Consider the following 24,962-nt stretch of genomic DNA (forward strand, 5'->3'; position numbering starts at 1 on the left):
CGGAATTGTTTTAAATTTAGCATTTGAGGTTCGCAATGAGTACTACAGCCTATGCCAGAAAATTGTCTGTGCAGGTCCACGTTTTGGTAAAGCCCTCATATAATAGTACCTCCCTACATTGATGATTTTAGCTACATTATAATATACCGCTACATCTGGTATTTTTAAGATTTTAGCAGATTTTTTGACGGATTTTATTTTTTTAAAATTGCCAAATTTGTTGCAAATGGTGGAGGTACGGCCCGGCCGAATTTACAGCTTTTTTACTTCTTATATCTATTTTTTTATTAAAAATTATTTTTTGTCATTCAGCTCGTCCAAATCTGAACCCACTCTTAGCCACCAAATCAGCAATCAAATAAATACGTTTCCCATTAAATATTTATATTTTTGAGCTTCCCCATCCTTTCATCGAAACCCCAACAGCAACAACAATCGACAATAAAACTTTGCCATTTGTATTCCATTTCGATTTCAATTTAATGTCCGCTCATGGCATCAATGCAATAAATGTTTGAAATTTATTTCCATTATTTCCAGGCTACCTCAATGGCGTCCTATAAATATCCGAGAGAGAGAATTGTCCGATTATGGAATTTTACTTGAGTTTTGCCATAAATATTTATGAATTAATTTCGAAATGTGGACCACTTACGCTGCGGGTGTCTACAAAGTTTTCGGCAAATCTTTACTCATCACCAAAAGCCAACATCCATCCCCCTACCCATAGCCACTAAAAAATACCAAACATCACTGAGGCTTGACAGCAAATCCTTTGCCACAATAACAACAACAATCACAAATATTCCATAACAATAAACATTACGCAGGCAGGATGACCAAGTTAAACAACAACAATCATAAAAATGGCGCCAAAACGTCAAACCCCCCCCCCCCCAAAAAAAAAAAAAATCTAATTCAAAATTCAATTCGAAATTTAATCACATTCGACAACCCACCATTTTCGGAGGCAACAACACCCAAGGAGTCCCAGATTCGTCATGGAATATCACATTATCGAAGGAAACCAAAACGAATGCTAATGGCGGAAGAATTCTACAAAACAATGGCATATTTAATGAAGACCTAGGCATAGGACAGCCTTCCTATCAGAGAAAATGGCCGTCGAATTGTCATCTTCACCAGTTATGTTAACTCAATTTGAATGGCGAACGAAGTCATTCATTATTATGCGGAAATGTAATGACATGCTTCTGCAATTTTCCAGAATCTGCTGGGAAATAAATGAAATTATTGAAAAATGTGATTTTCGGGTGGGTTCCTTGGAAAAAATGCCAAATTTCATCAAGTGGGGATTTCCTCGGCATGGCAACAAGGAGAGTGGGAAAATTTAATTAAAGGAGCTACCCAATTATTTGATTTGTAATTAAGGAGATTTGAAAAGGCAGGAAGTCATTATGGGGGGTGAGATGAAGGCAGGGGGACCCTTTATACAGCAGAGCAGAAGACTGCCTGGAGGCAGGGAGTCTAGCTCTATATAGACGAGCTGAAGGCAGGGAGTCTAGCTCTATATAGATGAGCTGGAGGCAGGGAGTCTAGCTCTATATAGACGAGCTGAAGGCAGGGAGTCTAGCTCTATATAGACGAGCTGAAGGCAGGGAGTCTAGCTCTTTATAGACAAGCTTAAGGCAGGGAGTCTAGCTCTATATAGACGAGCTGAAGGCAGGGAGTCTAGCTCTATATAGACGAGCTGAAGGCAGGGAGTCTAGCTCTATATAGACGAGCTGAAGGCAGGGAGTCTAGCTCTATATAGACGAGCTGAGGGCAGGGAGTCTAGCTCTATATAGACGAGCTGAAGGCAGGGAGTCTAGCTCTATATAGACGAGCTGAAGGCAGGGAGTCTAGCTCTTTATAGACAAGCTTAAGGCAGGGAGTCTAGCTCTATATAGACGAGCTGAAGGCAGGGAGTCTAGCTCTATATAGACGAGCTGAAGGCAGGGAGTCTAGCTCTTTATAGACAAGCTTAAGGCAGGGAGTCTAGCTCTATATAGACGAGCTGAAGGCAGGGAGTCTAGCTCTATATAGACGAGCTGAAGGCAGGGAGTCTAGCTCTATATAGACGAACTGAAGGCAGGGAGTCTAGCTCTATATAGACGAGCTGAAGGCAGGGAGTCTAGCTCTATATAGACGAGCTGAAGGCAGGGAGTCTAGCTCTATATAGACGAGCTGAAGGCAGGGAGTCTAGCTCTATATAGACGAGCTGAAGGCAGGGAGTCTAGCTCTATATAGACGAGCTGAGGGCAGGGAGTCTAGCTCTATATAGACGAGCTGAAGGCAGGGAGTCTAGCTCTATATAGACGAGCTGAAGGCAGGGAGTCTAGCTCTTTATAGACAAGCTTAAGGCAGGGAGTCTAGCTCTATATAGACGAGCTGAAGGCAGGGAGTCTAGCTCTATATAGACGAGCTGAAGGCAGGGAGTCTAGCTCTTTATAGACAAGCTTAAGGCAGGGAGTCTAGCTCTATATAGACGAGCTGAAGGCAGGGAGTCTAGCTCTATATAGACGAACTGAAGGCAGGGAGTCTAGCTCTATATAGACGAGCTGAAGGCAGGGAGTCTAGCTCTATATAGACGAGCTGAGGGCAGGGAGTCTAGCTCTATATAGACGAACTGAAGGCAGGGAGTCTAGCTCTATATAGACGAGCTGAAGGCAGGGAGTCTAGCTCTATATAGACGAGCTGAAGGCAGGGAGTCTAGCTCTATATAGACGAGCTGAGGGCAGGGAGTCTAGCTCTATATAGACGAGCTGAAGGCAGGGAGTCTAGCTCTTTATAGACAAGCTTAAGGCAGGGAGTCTAGCTCTATATAGACGAGCTGAAGGCAGGGAGTCTAGCTCTATATAGACGAGCTGAAGGCAGGGAGTCTAGCTCTATATAGACGAGCTGAAGGCAGGGAGTCTAGCTCTATATAGACGAGCTGAAGGCAGGGAGTCTAGCTCTATATAGACGAGCTGAAGGCAGGGAGTCTAGCTCTTTATAGACAAGCTTAAGGCAGGGAGTCTAGCTCTATATAGACGAGCTGAAGGCAGGGAGTCTAGCTCTATATAGACGAACTGAAGGCAGGGAGTCTAGCTCTATATAGACGAGCTGAAGGCAGGGAGTCTAGCTCTATATAGACGAGCTGAAGGCAGGGAGTCTAGCTCTATATAGACGAGCTGAAGGCAGGGAGTCTAGATCCATAGACGAGCTGAAGGCAGGGAGTCTAGCTCTATATAGACGAGCTGAAGGCAGGGAGTCTAGCTCTATATAGACGAGCTGAAGGCAGGGAGTCTAGCTCTATATAGACGAGCTGAAGGCAGGGAGTCTAGCCCCATAGACGAGCTGGAGGCAGGGAGTCTAGCCCCATAGACGAGCTGGAGGCAGGGAGTCTAGCCCCATAGACGAGCTGGAGGCAGGGAGTCTAGCCCCATAGACGAGCTGGAGGCAGGGAGTCTAGCCCCATAGACGAGCTGGAGGCAGAGGGTCTAGCCCCATAGACGAGCTGGAGGCAGGGAGTCTAGCCCATAGACGAGCTGGAGGCAGGAAGTCTCGCTCCATAGACGAGCTGATGGCAAGAAAACTAACTATAGATAATCTGAAGGCAGCTGTTCTGCTCTTCTGTGTGAGAAAAACCGTTCGAACATCAAGAACACTTCTTCTGCTCTTTTATAAGAAAATCTCTTCTCCGGCTCTGCTATAATAAGAGCTTTTGTGCTATTCTGTGAGAAGACATCTTCTGCTCTTCTACGAGAAGACCTCTTCGGCTCTTCTATAGAAAGAGTTCTTTTTCGGCTCTTCTATAGAAAGAACTCTTCTTCGGGTCTTGCATAGGAAGAGCTCTTCTTTGGCTCTTCTATAGGAAGAGTTCTTCTTTGGCTCTTTTATAGGAAGAACTCTTCGTTTGCTCTTCTATAGGAAGAGCTATTTTTCGGCTCTTCTATAGGAAGAGCTATTCTTCTGCTTCTCTTCTGCTCATCTATAGTAAGAGCTGTTCTTCTCCTCTGTGAAAAGACCTTTTGTGCTATTCCTTGAGAAGACCTCTTCTTCTCTTCTCTAAGAAGACTTCTTACTCCTCTTTAAAAAGGGCTCGTGCGTCTTTCAGAGAAGATTTCTTGATCTGCTCTGAGAAGACCTCTTGCTCTTCTCGGAGAGAACCTCTTGCTCTTCTTTATTAGGAGAAGATTTTCAGCTCTTCTCTGCAAGTATAACACCTCCTGTTCTTATCTATAAGTGGAAGGGCTATTACTCTTCTCTATAAGTGGAAGAGCTTCTACTGTCCTCTCTAAGAAGAGCATTTGCTCTTATTTATACGAAGTGGAGTTTTTGCTTCCCCTCTTCTTCATCAGAAGACTTTGTTATATTCTATGGTGTGTTGTAAGAATTCTTCTTTGTCTTCTCATAGAAAGCCCTTATCTGCTTTTCTAGAAAAGTTTCTTTAAAAAATCAATTTACCCGTCTTACGCTCCTCAACAAGAACTCCTTCTGGATTTCTTTAATTTTTTCCGGACCAATGGTAGAGGACCAATAGTAGAGGACTTATGACGAATTTTACTCTTTATCCTGCTTCAAAATAAGTTCTCAAAACTTTTTCTCTTCCAGGATTCACTGAATTTCTCCAGCAGATAAATTGCACCATATATTTTATAATTCATGATATTTTCCTAAACCTTAAATAAAATCTCTCTAAAAACACTTAGATACTTAACGCTCTCTCTCTAACTCAAACCATTAAAACTTTTCTCTGCTCCTTTTTTTTTTCTAAATATAGTTGTAAACAACAACAACAATAAATAAAATGTGAAACATTTTAGCGGAAAACGGGGGACAAACTCACTGCCAGAATGCCTTAGGATATTTAGAATTTATCTTCTTTTCTTGTCACATCATACCGAGAGATCCCTTTCCTTCACCCCCCCCCCCCCCCCATTCTTCCTCCCTCTTGGCAGCTAATCCCACATCAGCTGCTGTCAACACAGAAGGCGAATCTACATACCTAGATTTATTTTTGAAATGTTTCTTCAGGCAATTCAAATGTGGTTCTGCCGCGAATGGCTAAAGTTCTCATCCAACTCTGGGCGATTACAATTTCGAATCCCATGTCTGCAGCGAAAAAACACTTACTCACATGCCGCCGAAACATCCATCTGGCAGGATAATTTCCTGTTAAGTTTTAGGCATGAATTTTTGTGAATGTCATACAATGATGATATGGCGGATCCTAGTTTGAAAGGAGTGGGAAAGCAAAGGGAGGGGCTGGGGAAAATCACATCACCTCACACAGAGTTATTGTCAACATGACATTTTTTTTTGGGGTATTAAGTGATTCTCGCAAAACATTCGAGGCATGGGCGAAAAAGTCAGTGTGTCGGAATGCCTGCCCACACATGCTCCGGCCTATTTTCAATCCTTTTTTTCCCCTACCCCACACCTCCACCCCCTTCCACGCCGAGAGATTCCCTGGTGATATGCCTTACGTGTTTTGTTTTTATTCCCATTCCGTTCCTGTCTTAAATACCAATGCTAATCTGTTTGTTACATTGACGACAGACATTAATGTCAAACTTTTCGTGTTGAACAAAAACAACAACACGACATCAAGGTATACGCCCGATGACAAGCCGTTGATAAAACGCTCGAATGTAAATTGTCAGAACAAAACAATGCCTAAACATTTGCCATAAACAATATTTTGAAATTCTAACAACTCTTTTAAGTTACGCCCATCATCGTCATCAGCGTCGTCATGCATGAACATGATTCCCCATCGACGGGAGCCGACTGGAAGCTCATGTCGTTTCATGTTTTCTTATTTTTATCACTTTTGCTATTGTTGTAAAGCGGAATTCGTTAACGCTTTTGTACGTGATGGCAATAATAAGCGCGAGATTTTGGAAGATATTTTTAAGAAATTAAGAAAATAAAAATAAAATTTAAAAAATCAATCCAAAGAAGTTAAAAAGCAGTAACTTCGGCCCGGCCGAACTTGGAATACCCTCTACCATTTGGAACGAATTTGGAAATCTTCAAAAAATAAATTAAATAATTTAAATAAATTTTCAAAAATAAATCCTTAAAAAATTCTGTAAAAATTTTAAAAATACCGAATATAGCTGTTATATTGTGGTCTATACGACGTGGACCTACATAGGCATTGTTTGTCACAAGCCACTACCATATTTAAATTCGAAACTTGAAATAAACGGAGAATATTGTAGCTAAAATCATCAAAATATCGTATTTAGGATTTATATCGGAGCTGTGCGAAGACCTGGACCTGCATAGACAATTTTCTGTCGCAGACTGTAGTTCCCATTACGAAGTCTAAATACGTAATTTGAAACAATTCCGGTGAATAATGAAGCTAAAATCATCAAAATACCGAATTTTAGAAGGTTATATGGGGGCTATACGAAGACGTGGAAAATTTTCTGTCTTAGGCTGTAGTATCCATTACGAACTTCAAATTCTAAATTTGAAATAGTTCCGCTAAATAATGTCCCTAAAATCACTAAAATACCGAATATCGGGGGTTCCGTTATGTGGTGGCTATACGAAGACGTGAACATGCACAGATAATTTTCTGTCAAAGGCTGTAATATCCATTTCGAACTTCAAATACCAAATTTGAAACAATTCCGATGAATAATTTCCCTAAAATCATCAAAATACCGAATATCGGGGGGTACCATTATATGGGGGCTATACGAAGACGTGGACCTGTTCGGACAATTTTCTCTCTTAGGCTGTAGTATTCATTACGAACTTCAAATTCTAAATTTGAAATAGTTCCGGTAAATAATGTCGCTAAAATCATCAAAATACAGAATTTTAGAAGGTACCGTTATATGGGGGTTATACGAAGACGTGGACCTGCATAGACAATTTTCTGTCATAGGCTGTAGTATCCATTTCGAACTTCAAATACGTAATTTGAAACAATTCCGGTGAATAATGTCGCTAAAATCATCAAAATACCGAATATCGGGGGTACCCTTATATGGGGGCTATACGAAGACTTGAACCTGCACAGATAATTTTTTGTCTTAGGCTGTAGTATCCATTAAGAATCACAAATACCAAATTTCAAATAATTCCGGTGAATAATGCCGCTAAAATCATCAAAGTACCGAATATCGGGAGGTACCGTTATATGGGGGCTAAATGAAAACGTGGACCTACATGGCTCATTTTTTGACTTAGGATGTAGTATCCATTACGAATCTCAAATACCAAATTTGGAACGATTCCGGTAAATAATGTCGCAAAAATAATCAAAATACCGAATATCGGGACGCACCGTTATATGGGGGCTATACGAAGACGTGGACCTGCATAGACAATTTTCTGTCTTAGGCTGTAGTATCCACTTCGAACTTCAAATACCAAATTTGAAACAATTGTGGTGAATAATGTCGCTAAAATCATTAAAATACCGAATAATGGGGGGGTTCGGTTTTATGGGGGCTATACGAAGACGTGGACCTGCACAGACAATTTTCTGGGATGGGCTGAAGTATCCATTACGAACTTCACATGCGAAATTTGAAACAATCCCGGTAAATAATGTCGCTAAAATCATCAAAATACCGAATATCGGGGGGTACGGTATATGGGGGCTATACGAAAGCGGGGACCTACATGGCCCATTTTCTGTTTTATGCTGCAGTATCCATTTCAAATTTCAAATACCAAATTTGAAACAATTCCGGTGAATAATGTCTCTAAAATCATCAAAATACCGAATATAGGAAGGTACCCTTATATGGTGGCTATACGAAGACGTGAACCTGCACAGATGATTTTCTGTCTTAGGCTAAAGTATGCAGTTCGAACTTCAAATACCAAATTTGAAACAGTTCCAGTAAATAATGTCCCTAAAATCATTAAAATACCGAATATAGGGAGGTACTGATATATGGGGCCTATACGAAGACGTTGACCTGCACAGATAATTTTCTGTCAAAGGCTGTAGTATCCATTTCGAACTTCAAATACCAAAGTTGAAACAATTCCGATAAATAATGTCGTTAAAGTCTTCAAAATACCGAATATCGGGGGGTACCGTTATATGAGGGCAATACGAAGACGTGGACCTGCACAGACAATTTTCAGTCATAGGCTGTAGTATTCATTTCGAACTTCAAATTCTAAATTTGAAATAGTTCCGGTGAATAATGTCTCTAAAATCTGTAGCATCCATTACGAACTTCAAATTCTAAATTTGAAATAGTTCCGGTAAATAATGTCCCTAAAATCATTAAAATACCGAATATCGGGACGTACCGTTATATGGGGGCTATACGAAGACTTGAACCTGCACAGACAATTTTCTGTCATAGGCTGTAGTATTCATTACGAACTTCAAATTCTAAATTTGAAATAGTTCCGGTGAATAATGTCTCTAAAATCATCAAAATACCCAATATTGGGAGCTACCGTTCTATGGGGGCTATACGAAGACCTGGACCTGCATGGACAATTTTCTGTCTTAGGCTGTAGTATTCAGTACGAATCCAAATTCTAAATTTGAAATAGTTCCGGTGAATAATGACGTTAAAATCATCAAAATATCGAATATCTGGAGGTACCGATATATGGGGGCTATACGAAGACATGGACCTACATGGCCCATTTTCTGTTTTATGCTGCAGTAGCCATTTCGAACTTCAAATACCAAATTTGAAACAATTCCGGTAAACAATGTCGCTAAAACCATCAAAATACCGAATGTCGGGAGGTACCGTTATATGGGAGCTATACCAAAACGTGGAACTACATAGCTCATTTTCAATACCAAAAGTCCTGCAGATATAATACACATTTGAGTAAAATTTTATCGACCTACTTCATTTTGTTCGGAAGCTAGAGTGATTTCCACAGACGGATAGACGGACGGACATTGATAAATCGACATAGAATTTTATGCTGATCAAGGGGGGTATACAATGTATATTTCGAGGTGTTACAAACGGAATAACAAACTTAATATACCCTCCAAACAATGGTTGAGGGTATAAGAATATGTGTATTTGGGAGGAATACTTTAGATTTGGGCGATAACGAAAAATTGAGGCTTGCCTAGGAAAATTAAATTTGAACCACTCACCCCTTCAGGCAAAGTTTCAATATTTTAACTTCAGCCGTTTCAACTTGATGTTGATGAGCCAGCGAGTGAGTTAATCACTTCAATATTTAATTATTATAAACAATTTCGCCAAAATAGCTGGGTTATCAGCAGCTCGTGAAGTGCACGACTTTCGGTTGGCCCCACATCCTCAAAACATAGCAATACTGCAAGACAATTACAATTTTAAATAAATCTTAATTTCATCTCTACAAATACTTACCATTTTGAAATATTCGCTAATATTGACAGCTATAAAAACGTGTCTTCATCAAAAAAAAAAAAAAAAAAAAACCTGCCTCCTCATAAAAAAGCAAATTCCTTTTCCACATCAAAAAGAGAACAAACGATAACAAGTCTAAATTTTATTACCGAGTTAAGATTTTTTTCCCTTAAGAAATTATCAAAATACCCTGCAAGACTAGGTTAACGGTGTGACAATAATAATTTTCCACACGATTTACACACACACGCACACAAATATAATTACATTACATATAACAGCCTTTAAGTAGGCAACACATAACGATACAGCGCCTTGAGGATAGGCAGTGCTTTTTGTCTATCGGATAAGCCAAATGTCTGCCATTCACATTTAAATTGACTTGGCAGCGCCGTTATAATTTAATTACATAAAAGACAAAATCAAGTAGAATTCTGGTGAAAATAGGTGAACAATTCCTAAGAACTGTGGAATGGAGATACTTTGACAACGATAAGATGGAAAACGTGTGATGAATTTTATTTAATTTTTTTTTTTCGAAAAAAAAAAAAAAAAATTAAAAAAAAAAATTTTGGAAGACATTCAACTCTGGCAGTTGTCGAACAATTTAGCCGTGTTGTATTGGCAAAGCTTTGACACGTTTTTCTCCTTCAAAATACCAGGTAAATGGGTATGTGACGCGAGGTGTTTATTTAAATACGGTAATGTGAGGAGGTTTCGATGTAACAAAGTTTTATTATTTTTTAACCCCTAATCCACGCGGGAGAGCAATAAAAATTATAAAGAATGTAAAAATTATTAGTAAGCCAATAAATATACACCCTTTGACTATGACTAAGCATTGCTTATACAATTTATGGAATACAGTCAATATTCTTAGAAATTAAAAAAAAAATATTATGAAATTAAGTTTGTCTTAGCATTCTCCGAAAATTCTAAGGTTGAGGGAAAATGTAAAAAAAAAACAAGTAAAAAAGGTGTAAGTTCGGCCGGGTCGAACTTTAAATACCCTCCATCATTGGGTAAAAATTTGGCAATTTAAAAAAAAAAAAAATAAATAAATAATAAATAAATAAAATTCGTTAAAAATTCTGTTAAAATTTAAAAAATATCGAATCTAGCCGTATATTAGGGTCTATAAGACCTACAGGGGCAACTTTTGTCACAAACTACTACAATATTCAAATGCGAAACTTGAAAAAATCTGTTTATAATGTCGCTAAAATCATCAAAATACCGAATATCGGGGGTTCCGTTATATGGGGGCTTTACGAAGACGTGGATCCGCACAGATAATTTTCTGTCATAGGCTGTAGTATCCATTAAGAACTTCAAATGCCAAATTTAAAACAATTCCGGTAAATAATGTCTCTAAAATCATTAAAATGCCCAATATCCGGAGGTACCGCTATATGGGGGCTATACGACGACGTTGACCTACATGGCTCATTTTCTGTCTTAGGATGTAGTTTCCATTACGAACTTTAAATACCAAATTTGAAATAGTTCCGGTAAATAATGTCGCTAAAAACATCAAAATACCGAATATCGGGGGTACCGTTATATGGGGGCTTAACGAAAACGTGGATCCGCACAGACAATTTTCTGTCTTAGGATGTAGTATCCATTACGAACTTCAAATACCAAATTTGAAACAATTCCCGTTAATAATGTCGCTAAAATCATCAAAATACCGAATATCGGGTGGTACCGTTATATGAGGGCTATACGAAGACGTGGAGCTACATGGCTCATTTTCTGCCTTAGGCTGTAGTATCTATTGCGAATTTCAAATACCAAATTTGAAACGATTCCGGTGAATAATGACGCTAAAATCATCAAAATACCGAATATCGGGAGGTAACGTTATATGGGTGCTATACGAAGACGTGGATCCGCAAAGATAATTTTATGTCATAAGCTGTAGTATTCATTACGAACTTCAGATGCTAAATTTTAAACAATTCCGGTAAATAACGTCTCTAAAATCATCAAAATACCCAATATCCGTAGGTACCGTTCTGTGGGGGCTATACGAAGACTTGAACCTACATGACCAATTTTCTGTCTTAGGCTGTAGTTTCCATTACGAACTTTAAATACCAAATTTGAAACAATTCCGGTTAATAATGTCGTTAAAATCATCAAAATACCCAATATCCGGAGGTACCTTTATATGGGGGCTATACGACGACGTGGACCTACATGGCCCATTTTCAATACCAAAAGTCCTGCAGACATAATACACATTTGAGTAAAATTGTATCAACCTACTTCGTTTCGTTCGGAAGCTAGAGTAATTTCCACAGACGGATAGGCGGAGAGACGGACGGACATTGTTAAATCGACATAGAATTTTATTCTGATCAAGAATATATACACTTTGTGGGGTCTAAAATGTATATTTCGAGGTGTTAAAAACGAAATGACAAGCTTAATATACCCTCCATACTATGGTGGAGGGTATAAGAAGTAAAATAGTATCAGTTTTGCCGACTGATGTATACCCCCGGCTTGAGTTATGATTATTGAAACTGCTGACCCTTTTTGGGGGAGGTTCTGAAGCAGTTGGACAATATTGATCATCTCGTATCTGACTTAAGACTGATAAAAATATAACAACGTGCCAGATTTGAACTATATCGATCGACTGCTTCCTATAGTTTATTCGAGATATATGCACATGTTTGGAAAATGTGGAAATATACGTGATGTACGAGATATATCGGACCGAAATATTCCACTTCATTTAATACAGAAAAAATATTGGTACATGCAAAATTTAAAGTAAATCGAACATTTATATCCAATTTTATACGAAATCATAAATTCCGATCAAGAGAACATTCAGATTTAGCAAGTTGTATAGAATCGCCGACTTATTTCGCGAGTTATGACACATAAAAGTATCGAAAATTGTGACCCTTTGTGGTTGAGGTACCAGAAGGGGTTCGCAGATACATATATCATCTTCACAACAGATCTTGTGTTAGCAAAAATGTCTGTGTGTGTGTGAAATTTGAAGAGAGTAGAATGCTAATTTCGCTTTCTTTGAGCATATTGTTTTTCAAAATCTTGAATCCTATGTGGGGGAGGTACCAGAAGAAATGGCCCAATCTTTATATATTCCATCTTCACACCATCTTTATAACAGATCTTGTGTTGATGAAAATATTGAGATGTGCCAAGTCTGAATGGAATCGGATGTTTAATTCGCATTTTATGAGCTTAATGGATACTTAAAATTTTGAACCTTTGTGGGGGAGGTAGCAGAAGGAGAGGAGCGATGTATCCCATCTTCATTACAGACCTTGGTTTAATTACATTATTGTGATGTGTGTAATTTGAAGAGAACCGGATGATAATTTCGGATTTTATAATCGTTTTGGTTATTCAAAACTTTAACCCTTTGTGGGGGAGATGCCAGAAAGAGTGGTCCGATCTGTAACATATTTGTAACAGATCTTGTGTTGATTGAAATATTGAGATGTACCAAGTCTGAATTAAATCGGATGTATATTTTCCGTTTTATGAGCTCCATGGATACTCAAAACTTTGACCCTTTGTGGGGGAGGTACCAGAAGGATCTCTACCGTCTTTATAACAGATTTTGTGTTGAGGGACATATTGAGACGTACCAATTCTGAATGGAATCGGATATTAATTTCCCGTTTTATGAGCTCCATGGATACTTAAAATAATGACCCTTTGTTGGGGTGGTACCAAGAAGGAGTGGATCTATATATATGCCATTTTCACACCAGACATTGGGTTAATAAAAATATAGTGATGTGTGTAAGTTAAAGAGAACCAGATGCTTCTTTCGGATTTTATGATCGTTTTGGTTATTCCAAATGCTGAACCTTTGTGTGGGAGGTACCAGAAGGAATTGTCCGATCTCTACCTTCTTTAAACAGATCTTGCGTTGATGGAAATATTGAGATGTACCAAGACTGAATGGAATCGGAGCTTAATTTTGCCTTTTATGAGCTTCATGGACATTCAATATTTTGACTCTTTGTGGGGGGGGGGGGGGGGGCACCAAGAGGAGTGGACTGATATAGACTATTTTTACAGCAGATCTGTTGTAAGTTTAAATAAAGAGATGAGTGTAATATTAAGAAAAATGGATGCTTATTTCAGATTTTTTAATCGTTTTGGTTATTCATAACGTTGACCCTTTGTGAGGGAGGTATGGTATAGAGGTAATTTGAATGGAATCGGATGTTAATTGCGCCATTTATGAGCTTGAATATTCATTCAAGGTTTTGACCCTTTGTGGGGAGGTACCAGAAGGAATTGTCCGATCTCTACCTTCTTTATAACAGACCTGGTGTTGATGAAAATATTGAGATGTGCCAAGTCTGAATGGAATCGGATGTTATTTTCGCTTTTTATGAGCTTCATGGATATTCAAAATTTAAAATGTATCCCATCTTCACAACAGATCGTGTTTTAGTAGAAATAATGGAATGTGTGAAATATAAAGAGAACCAGATGCTTATTTCGGATTTCATAATCGTTTTGGTTATTCCAAAATCTGACCATTTGTGTGGGAGATGTCAGAAAGCGTGGTCCGATCTGTACCATATTTGTAATAGATCTTGTGTTGATTGAAATATTGAGATGTACCAAGTCTATATGGAATCGGATGTCAATTTCGCGTTTTATGAGCTTAATGGATATTTAAAATTTGGAGCTTTGGTGGGGGAGGTACCAGAAGCAGCGGACCGATATATTTCATTTTACGCCTGACCTTGGGTTAATAAAATTATTGAAATGTGTAAAATTTGAAGACAATCGGACTCTTACATCACATTTTACAAAAGTTGTAATTATTCAAAACTTTGACCCTTTGAGGGGGAGGTACCAGATGGAGTGGACCGATATTGTCCATTTTCGCCCCTGACTAAGGACTGATGCAAATATTAGGATTTGCAAAGTTGGAGCAAAATCGAATAATCCTTTCTCTTTCTATGCAATAAAATATTATCTTTGAGAATTTTGACATTTTGTGTGGGAGGTACCAGAAGGAGAGGACCGATATGTCCCATCTTAACACCCGACCCTCGGTTAATATAAATATTGTGATGTGTGAAATTTTAAAGCAATCGGACTCTTACATCATATTTTATAAGAGGTATAATTATTAAAAATGTTGACCCTTTGTGGGGGAGGTACCTGATGGAGTGGACCGACATTGTCCATTTTCGCATCTGACCTAGCGCTGATGAAAATATTAGGATGTGCAAAGTTGGAGCAAAATCGGATTATCCTTTCCCTTTCTGTGCAGAAAATATATATATATATTTTTGAAAATTTCGACCATTTATGGGGGAGTTACCAGACCGATATATTCCATTTTTACACCATACCTTGGGTTAAAAAATTATTGAAATGTGTAAAATTTGAAGACAATCGGACTCTTACATCACATTTTATAAGAGTTGTAGTTATTAAAATTTTGACCGTTTGTGGGAGAGGCTCTTCATAGAGTGGAGCGATATTGTCCATTTTCGCAGCTGACCTAGCACTGATAAAAATATTAGGATTCGCAAAGTTGGAACAAAAACGGATTATCATTTCGCTCTCTTTGCGGTAAAACATTTTTTTTTTTATTTCATGGGGAGTTACCAGGGGTTTGCCGATATTTCCCATCTCCGAACCCGATCTAAGTTTGACAATATTATTACGATGTAATAAGTTTGAATCAAATCGGATACTCCCTTCGAGAGTTATTGTGCACACCAAAAAGGCCTAGGGTAACCGTTATTTCGATGAGCCACGTTTTGGCCGTATCTAATGATATATACCCTCTGTAGCCATATGGCTGGGGTATAAACAAAATATTTAAGTCATTTTGAAATGCTCCTAAGATTCTAGAAAAAGCCCATTTATGGAATCCTGGAAAAATCCTTTCAATTCTATAAATGTTTAAAAAACATTAAAAGAGTCCAGATTTGTTGGAGAGTAATATTCTTAAAAATCCATAATTGTTATTGAGAAAAATATTGAAAGACCTACCATTTTTGGTCTGCGAAAGCGTAGAAAAATCTATTTTTAAATAATTCAATGTTTCCAGTCTCAATATCCTTGAAAAAATATTTTTAATATCTATCATTTTTGTCCCTTAAGCCCTTGTAAAAAATACTTTGAAAATTCACAATTTCTCGTGAGCAATTCCTTGGGGATTCTTAAATCCATGATTCTCATGATGCCCTTCAAAAATATACTTAAAACATATTTTTTTGGTTGCCAGGAAGTCATTAGTTACAAAAACAAAAAAAAAAAAAACCCTTCGCCAGGATTTCCTTAAAAATATGCTTTAAAATGTTCACCAGCAAGTCCCTGAAAAATATTCTTAGAAACAGAAAGTTCGAAAAAATATTTTTCAAAAATCCTCGAATTTCGGTCCATAAAGTGTTTTTTTTTTTTTGTAAAAATCGTGAGAAAGTATTAAAAAGTATTCACTATTTATACATTGACAGAAGGTTCTTTGAAAAATATTTAAGAAAAGTTTTTGAATTTCTTAATTATTCAGAGATTTTGGATTCGGAAAGATTTAAAATCTTGTACGTTTTTTGATCCAGAGATCGTTTTCTTCACAAATCTGCAATTTTCGACAAGGGGTTCATAAATATTCATTAATTTTAACCTGAAAAAATTTTTTTAAATGTTCTAAAAAGTCAAGAGGTCCTTTAATTGTTTTTAAGTACACGATTTTGTTGCCGGATACATTCATTAAAAATACATCATTTTTGTGAATAAAGTATATTTATTTACCAGGATGACCTTAACATTTTGACGATTTCCCCTGGAAGTTCTTCAAAATATTTAAAAAAAAATCTACAATTTCGGTTAGGAAGTCCTTAAAATATATTATTTTAAAAGTACATATTTGAAAATAAAATATTAAAAATATTCCCATAAATGATCTTCGATAAAGAAGTCCTTGAAAATATTTTTCAAAAATTATCTATTTTCGCTGTGGAGGTCTTTGGAAAATTTGTTCTAAAAAATCTAGATTTTCGGTTAGGAAAAAAATGTATGTAAAACACCAAAATCGACGGCAAAATCTTTGAAATAAAGTCTTAAAAAATCTGCGCTTGTTGGGAAGGAAAATTTATAAAATTTGTCGAAACAACCCCGCAATTTTCATTCAGAAGGTCCTCGAAAATATTTTCCTAAGCAGTTCGCCTATTTATAATCAGATAACTATAAAACAATTTTGCCATCTGGGTTATGTTTGATATGATGTATATATTTTTGAGATTAAGCAATTGAACTTTTGTGGCTGAGTTTCTAAATCGATCGACTCCAAATGTTCCGAAATCGATTTCATCCAAAAAATCCTTGGGTTTAAAAGCGTTATTTCAATGGAGCACAATTTGGTCATACTCTCTCTCTCCCTCTCTGTAGATTTTAAGCTGATGTTAGAAAAATGTCCTTCATTCCCATGTGGGGGTTAAGCAAATATTCTATTTACTGTACGAGCTGTGGCAGGACTTTAAAATTCCTTGCTTGTCTCATACTTACATACGCACACACTTACACACATGATTACCGAGAAGAGTAATTGTAATTTGTTCATGGCATTTTAAAAATGAAATGTGTCCGCATTTACCTAAATTGCCACATCATCATTTTTCCGAGTAAATCCAGTGAACTTTAGTTGTGCTTTTTACGGAGGGGTTGGAGGGAAGGAGTAAGTTACCACCCACCACAGATTGGGTGTTAATGTCAATAATGGACTGGGTTAACCCATCAAACAAGAAACAAATAACTGCTGACAATTTGCCAATACCAACAAAGCGAGTAAGCCTTCAATTTTTTAAGGGAATCACATTTCAAGGAAAATTAAATTAATTTGATTAATTTTATAAAAAAAATAAAAAGGAAGTACTGAGAAATAAACTTTGCTAAAATCGTGCTGGAAATTAATAGACTTGGATTTTTAAAGAATATTTCTTCAAGGACTCTAAGAAACGTGGATTTTTCAAAGAATATTTTTAAGGACCAAATAAACGTAGATTTTTTAAAGAATATTTTTTCAAGGACTCTAAGAAACGTGGATTTTTTAAAGAATATTTTTTCAAGGACTCTAAGAAACGTGGATTTTTTAAAGAATATTTTTTCAAGGACTCTAAGAAACGTGGATTTTTTAAAGAATATTTTTTCAAGGACTCTAAGAAACGTGGATTTTTTAAAGAATATTTTTTCAAGGACTCTATGAAACGTGGATTTTTTAAAGAATATTTTTTCAAGGACTTTAAGAAGCGTGGATTTTTTAAAATAATATTTTTTCAAAGGACTCTAAGAAACGTGGATTTTTTAAAGAATATTTTTTCAAAGGACTTTAAGAAACGTGGATTTTTTAAAGAATATTTTTTCAAGGACTCTAAGAAACGTGGATTTTTTAAAGAATATTTTTTCAAAGGACTCTAAGAAACGAGGATTTTTTAAAGAATATTTTTTCAAAGGACTCTAAGAAACGTGGATTTTTTAAAGATTACTTTTTTCAAGATTCAAATAAACGTGGATTTTTTAAAGAATATTTTTTCAAGGTCTATACGAAACGTGGATTTTTTAAAGAATATTTTTTCAAGGTCTATACGAAACGTGGATTTTTTAAAGAATATTTTTTCAAGGATCAAAAGAAACGTGGATTTTTTAAAGAATATTTTTTCAAGGATCAAAAGAAACGTGGATTTTTTAAAGAATATTTTTTCAAGGATCAAAAGAAACGTGGATTTTTTAAAGAATATTTTTTCAAGGATCAAAAGAAACGTGGATTTTTTAAAGAATATTTTTCAAGGATCAAAAGAAATGTGGATTTTTTAAAGAATATTTTTTCAAGGATCAAAAGAAACGTGGATTTTTTAAAGAATATTTTTTCAAGGATCAAAAGAAACGTGGATTTTTTAAAGAATATTTTTTCAAGTATCAAAGAAACGTGGATTTTTTAAAGAATATTTTTCAAGGATCAAAAGAAACGTGGATTTTTTAAAGAATATTTTTTCAAGGATCAAAAGAAACGTGGATTTTTTAAAGAATATTTTTTCAAGGATCAAAAGAAACGTGGATTTTTAAAGAATATTTTTTCAAGGATCAAAAGAAACGTGGATTTTTTAAAGAATATTTTTTCAAGGATCAAAAGAAACGTGGATTTTTTAAAGAATATTTTTTCAAGGATCAAAAGAAACGTGGATTTTTTAAAGAAAATTTTTTCAAGGATCAAAAGAAACGTGGATTTTTTAAAGAATATTTTTTCAAGGATCAAAAGAAACGTGGATTTTTTAAAGAATATTTTTTCAAGGATCAAAAGAAACGTGGATTTTTTAAAGAATATTTTTTCAAGGATCAAAAGAAACGTGGATTTTTTAAAGAATATTTTTCAAGGATCAAAAGAAACGTGGATTTTTTAAAGAATATTTTTTCAAGGATCAAAAGAAACGTGGATTTTTTAAAGAATATTTTTTCAAGGATCAAAAGAAACGTGGATTTTTTAAAGAATATTTTTTCAAGGATCAAAAGAAACGTGGATTTTTTAAAGAATATTTTTTCAAGGATCAAAAGAAACGTGGATTTTTAAAGAATATTTTTCAAGGATCAAAAGAACGTGGATTTTTAAAGATATTTTTCAAGGATCAAAAGAAACGTGGATTTTTAAAGAATATTTTTTCAAGGATCAAAGAAACGTAGATTTTTTAAAGAATATTTTTCAAGGATCAAAAGAAACGTGGATTTTTTAAAGAATATTTTTTCAAGGATCAAAGGAAACGTGGATTTTTTAAAGAATATTTTTTCAAGGATCAAAAGAAACGTGGATTTTTTAAAGAATATTTTTCAAGGATCAAAAGAAACGTGGATTTTTTAAAGAATATTTTTTCAAGGATCAAAAGAAACGTGGATTTTTTAAAGAATATTTTTCAAGGATCAAAAGAAACGTGGATTTTTTAAAGAATATTTTTTCAAGGATCAAAAGAAACGTGGATTTTTAAAGAATATTTTTTCAAGGATCAAAAGAAACGTGGATTTTTTAAAGAATATTTTTTCAAGGATCAAAAGAAACGTGGATTTTTTTAAAGAATTATTTTTTCAAGGATCAAAAGAAACGTGGATTTTTTAAAGAATATTTTTTCAAGGATCAAAAGAAACGTGGATTTTTTAAAGAATATTTTTTCAAGGATCAAAAGAAACGTGGATTTTTTAAAGAATATTTTTTCAAGGATCAAAAGAAACGTGGATTTTTTAAAGAATATTTTTTCAAGGATCAAAAGAAACGTGGATTTTTTAAAGAATATTTTTTCAAGGATCAAAAGAAACGTGGATTTTTTAAAGAATATTTTTTCAAGGATCAAAAGAAACGTGGATTTTTTAAAGAATATTTTTTCAAGGATCAAAAGAAACGTGGATTTTTTAAAGAATATTTTTTCAAGGATCAAAAGAAACGTGGATTTTTTAAAGAATATTTTTTCAAGGATCAAAAGAAACGTGGATTTTTTAAAGAATATTTTTTCAAGGATCAAAAGAAACGTGGATTTTTTAAAGAATATTTTTTCAAGGATCAAAAGAAACGTGGATTTTTTAAAGAATATTTTTTCAAGGATCAAAAGAAACGTGGATTTTTAAAGAATATTTTTCAAGGATCAAAAGAAACGTGGATTTTTTAAAGAATATTTTTTCAAGGATCAAAAGAAACGTGGATTTTTTAAAAGAATATTTTTTCAAGGATCAAAAGAAACGTGGATTTTTTAAAGAATATTTTTTCAAGGATCAAAAGAAACGTGGATTTTTTAAAGAATATTTTTTCAAGGATCAAAAGAAACGTGGATTTTTTAAAGAATATTTTTTCAAGGATCAAAAGAAACGTGGATTTTTTAAAGAATATTTTTTCAAGGATCAAAGAAACGTGGATTTTTTAAAGAATATTTTTTCAAGGATCAAAAGAAACGTGGATTTTTTAAAGAATATTTTTTCAAGGATCAAAAGAAACGTGGATTTTTTAAAGAATATTTTTTCAAGGATCAAAAGAAACGTGGATTTTTTAAAGAATATTTTTTCAAGGATCAAAAGAAACGTGGATTTTTTAAAGAATATTTTTTCAAGGATCAAAAGAAACGTGGATTTTTTAAAGAATATTTTTTCAAGGATCAAAAGAAACGTGGATTTTTTAAAGAATATTTTTTCAAGGATCAAAAGAAACGTGGATTTTTTAAAGAATATTTTTTCAAGGATCAAAAGAAACGTGGATTTTTTAAAGAATATTTTTTCAAGGATCAAAAGAAACGTGGATTTTTTAAAGAATATTTTTTCAAAATCAAAAGAAACGTGGATTTTTTAAAGAATATTTTTTCAAGGATCAAAAGAAACGTGGATTTTTTAAAGAATATTTTTCAAGGATCAAAAGAACGTGGATTTTTTAAAGAATATTTTTTCAAGGATCAAAAGAAACGTGGATTTTTTAAAGAATATTTTTTCAAGGATCAAAAGAAACGTGGATTTTTTAAAGAATATTTTTCAAGGATCAAAAGAAACGTGGATTTTTTAAAGAATATTTTTTCAAGGATCAAAAGAAACGTGGATTTTTTAAAGAATATTTTTTTCAAGGAGCAAAAGAAACGTGGATTTTTTAAAGAATATTTTTCAAGGATCAAAAGAAACGTGGATTTTTTAAAGAATATTTTTCAAGGATCAAAAGAAACGTGGATTTTTTAAAGAATATTTTTTCAAGGATCAAAAGAAACGTGGATTTTTTAAAGAATATTTTTTCAAGGATCAAAGAAACGTGGATTTTTTAAAGAATATTTTTTCAAGGATCAAAAGAAACGTGTATTTTTTAAAGAATATTTTTTCAAGGATCAAAGAAACGTGGATTTTTTAAAGAATATTTTTCAAGTATCAAAGAAACGTGGATTTTTTAAAGAATATTTTTTCAAGGATCAAAAGAAACGTGGATTTTTTAAAGAATATTTTTTCAAGGATCAAAAGAAACGTGGATTTTTTAAAGAATATTTTTTCAAGGATCAAAGAAACGTGGATTTTTAAAGAATATTTTTTCAAGGATCAAAAGAAACGTGGATTTTTAAAGAATATTTTTTCAAGGATCAAAAGAAACGTGGATTTTTTAAAGAATATTTTTTCAAGGATCAAAAGAAACGTGGATTTTTTAAAGAAAATTTTTTCAAGGATCAAAAGAAACGTGGATTTTTTAAAGAATATTTTTTCAAGGATCAAAAGAAACGTGGATTTTTTAAAGAATATTTTTCAAGGATCAAAAGAAACGTGGATTTTTTAAAGAATATTTTTCAAGGATCAAAAGAAACGTGGATTTTTTAAAGAATATTTTTTCAAGGATCAAAAGAAACGTGGATTTTTTAAAGAATATTTTTCAAGGATCAAAAGAAACGTGGATTTTTAAAGAATATTTTTTCAAGGATCAAAAGAAACGTGGATTTTTTAAAGAATATTTTTTCAAGGATCAAAAGAAACGTGGATTTTTTAAAGAATATTTTTTCAAGGATCAAAAGAAACGTGGATTTTTTAAAGAATATTTTTTCAAGGATCAAAAGAAACGTGGATTTTTTAAAGAATATTTTTTCAAGGATCAAAAGAAACGTGGATTTTTAAAGAATATTTTTTCAAGGATCAAAAGAAACGTAGATTTTTTAAAGAATATTTTTTCAAGGATCAAAAGAAACGTGGATTTTTTAAAGAATATTTTTCAAGGATCAAGGAAACGTGGATTTTTTAAAGAATATTTTTTCAAGGATCAAAAGAAACGTGGATTTTTTAAGAATATTTTTCAAGGATCAAAAGAAACGTGGATTTTTTAAAGAATATTTTTCAGGATCAAAAGAAACGTGGATTTTTTAAAGAATATTTTTTCAAGGATCAAAAGAAACGTGGATTTTTTAAAGAATATTTTTTCAAGGATCAAAAGAAACGTGGATTTTTTAAAGAATATTTTTCAAGGATCAAAGAAACGTGGATTTTTTAAAGAATATTTTTCAAGGATCAAAAGAAACGTGGATTTTTTAAAGATATTTTTCAAGGATCAAAAGAAACGTGGATTTTAAAGAATATTTTTTCAAGGATCAAAAGGAAACGTGGATTTTTTAAAGAATATTTTTTCAAGGATCAAAAGAAACGTGGATTTTAAAGAATATTTTTTCAAGGATCAAAAGAAACGTGGATTTTTTAAAGAATATTTTTCAAGGATCAAAAGAAACGTGGATTTTTTAAAGAATATTTTTTCAAGGATCAAAAGAAACGTGGATTTTTAAAGAATATTTTTTCAAGGATCAAAGAAACGTGGATTTTTTAAAGAATATTTTTCAAGGATCAAAAGAAACGTGGATTTTTTAAAGAATATTTTTTCAAGGATCAAAAGAAACGTGGATTTTTTAAAGAATATTTTTTCAAGGATCAAAAGAAACGTGGATTTTTTAAAGAATATTTTTTCAAGGATCAAAAGAAACGTGGATTTTTTAAAGAATATTTTTTCAAGGATCAAAAGAAACGTGGATTTTTTAAAGAATATTTTTTCAAGGATCAAAAGAAACGTGGATTTTTTAAAGAATATTTTTTCAAGGATCAAAAGAAACGTGGATTTTTTAAAGAATATTTTTTCAAGGATCAAAAGAAACGTGGATTTTTTAAAGAATATTTTTTCAAGGATCAAAAGAAACGTGGATTTTTTAAAGAATATTTTTTCAAGGATCAAAAGAAACGTGGATTTTTTAAAGAATATTTTTCAAGGATCAAAAGAAACGTGGATTTTTTTAAAGAATATTTTTCAAGGATCAAAAGAAACGTGGATTTTTTAAAGAATATTTTTTCAAGGATCAAAAGAAACGTGGATTTTTTAAAGAATATTTTTTCAAGGATCAAAGAAAACGTGGATTTTTTAAAGAATATTTTTTCAAGGATCAAAGAAACGTGGATTTTTTAAAGAATATTTTTCAAGGATCAAAAGAAACGTGGATTTTTTAAAGAATATTTTTTCAAGAATCAAAAGAAACGTGGATTTTTTAAAGAATATTTTTTCAAGGATCAAAAGAAACGTGGATTTTTTAAAGAATATTTTTTTCAAGGATCAAAAGAAACGTGGATTTTTTAAAGAATATTTTTTCAAGGATCAAAAGAAACGTGGATTTTTTAAAGAATATTTTTTCAAGGATCAAAAGAAACGTGGATTTTTTAAAGAATATTTTTTCAAGGATCAAAAGAAACGTGGATTTTTTAAAGAATATTTTTTCAAGGATCAAAAGAAACGTGGATTTTTTAAAGAATATTTTTTCAAGGATCAAAAGAAACGTGGATTTTTAAAGAATATTTTTTCAAGGATCAAAAGAAACGTGGATTTTTAAAGAATATTTTTTCAAGGAGCAAAAGAAACGTGGATTTTTTAAAGAATATTTTTTCAAGGATCAAAAGAACGTGGATTTTTTAAAGAATATTTTTTTCAAGGATCAAAAGAAACGTGGATTTTTTTAAAGAATATTTTTTCAAGGATCAAAGAAACGTTGATTTTTTAAAGAATATTTTTTCAAGGATCAAAAGAAACGTGTATTTTTTAAAGAATATTTTTTCAAGGATCAAAAGAAACGTGGATTTTTTAAAGAATATTTTTTCAAGGATCAAAAGAAACGTGGATTTTTTAAAGAATATTTTTCAAGGATCAAAAGAAACGTGGATTTTTTAAAGAATATTTTTTCAAGGATCAAAAGAAACGTGGATTTTTTAAAGAATATTTTTTCAAGGATCAAAAGAAACGTGGATTTTTTAAAGAATATTTTTTCAAGGATCAAAGAAACGTGGATTTTTTAAAGAATATTTTTTCAAGGATCAAAAGAAACGTGGATTTTTTAAAGAATATTTTTTCAAGGATCAAAAGAAACGTGGATTTTTTAAAGAATATTTTTTCAAGGATCAAAAGAAACGTGGATTTTTTAAAGAATATTTTTTCAAGGATCAAAAGAAACGTGTATTTTTTAAAGAATATTTTTTCAAGGATCAAAAGAAACGTGGATTTTTTAAAGAATATTTTTTCAAGGATCAAAAGAAACGTGGATTTTTTAAAGAATATTTTTTCAAGGATCAAAAGAAACGTGGATTTTTTAAAGAATATTTTTTCAAGGATCAAAAGAAACGTGGATTTTTAAAGAATATTTTTTCAAGGATCAAAAGAAACGTGGATTTTTTAAAGAATATTTTTTCAAGGATCAAAAGAAACGTGGATTTTTTAAAGAATATTTTTTCAAGGATCAAAAGAAACGTGGATTTTTAAAGAATATTTTTTCAAGGATCAAAAGAAACGTGGATTTTTTAAAGAATATTTTTTCAAGGATCAAAAGAAACGTGGATTTTTTAAAGAATATTTTTTCAAGGACTCTAAGAACCGTGGATTTTTCAAAAAAATATTCTTTCAAGGACTCTAAGAACCGTGGATTTTTCAAAAAAATATTTTTTCAAGGACTCTAAGAAACGTGGATTTTTTAAAGAATATTTTTTTAAGGACCAGCTCAAACGTGGACTTTTTAAAGAATATTTTTTTAAGGACCAGCTCAAACGTGGACTTTTTAAAGAATATTTTTTCAAGGACTCTAAGAAACG

The sequence above is a fragment of the Musca domestica genome, unplaced genomic scaffold, assembly GCF_030504385.1.
Source record: "Musca domestica strain aabys unplaced genomic scaffold, Musca_domestica.polishedcontigs.V.1.1 115, whole genome shotgun sequence".
Lineage (NCBI taxonomy): Eukaryota > Metazoa > Arthropoda > Insecta > Diptera > Muscidae > Musca > Musca domestica.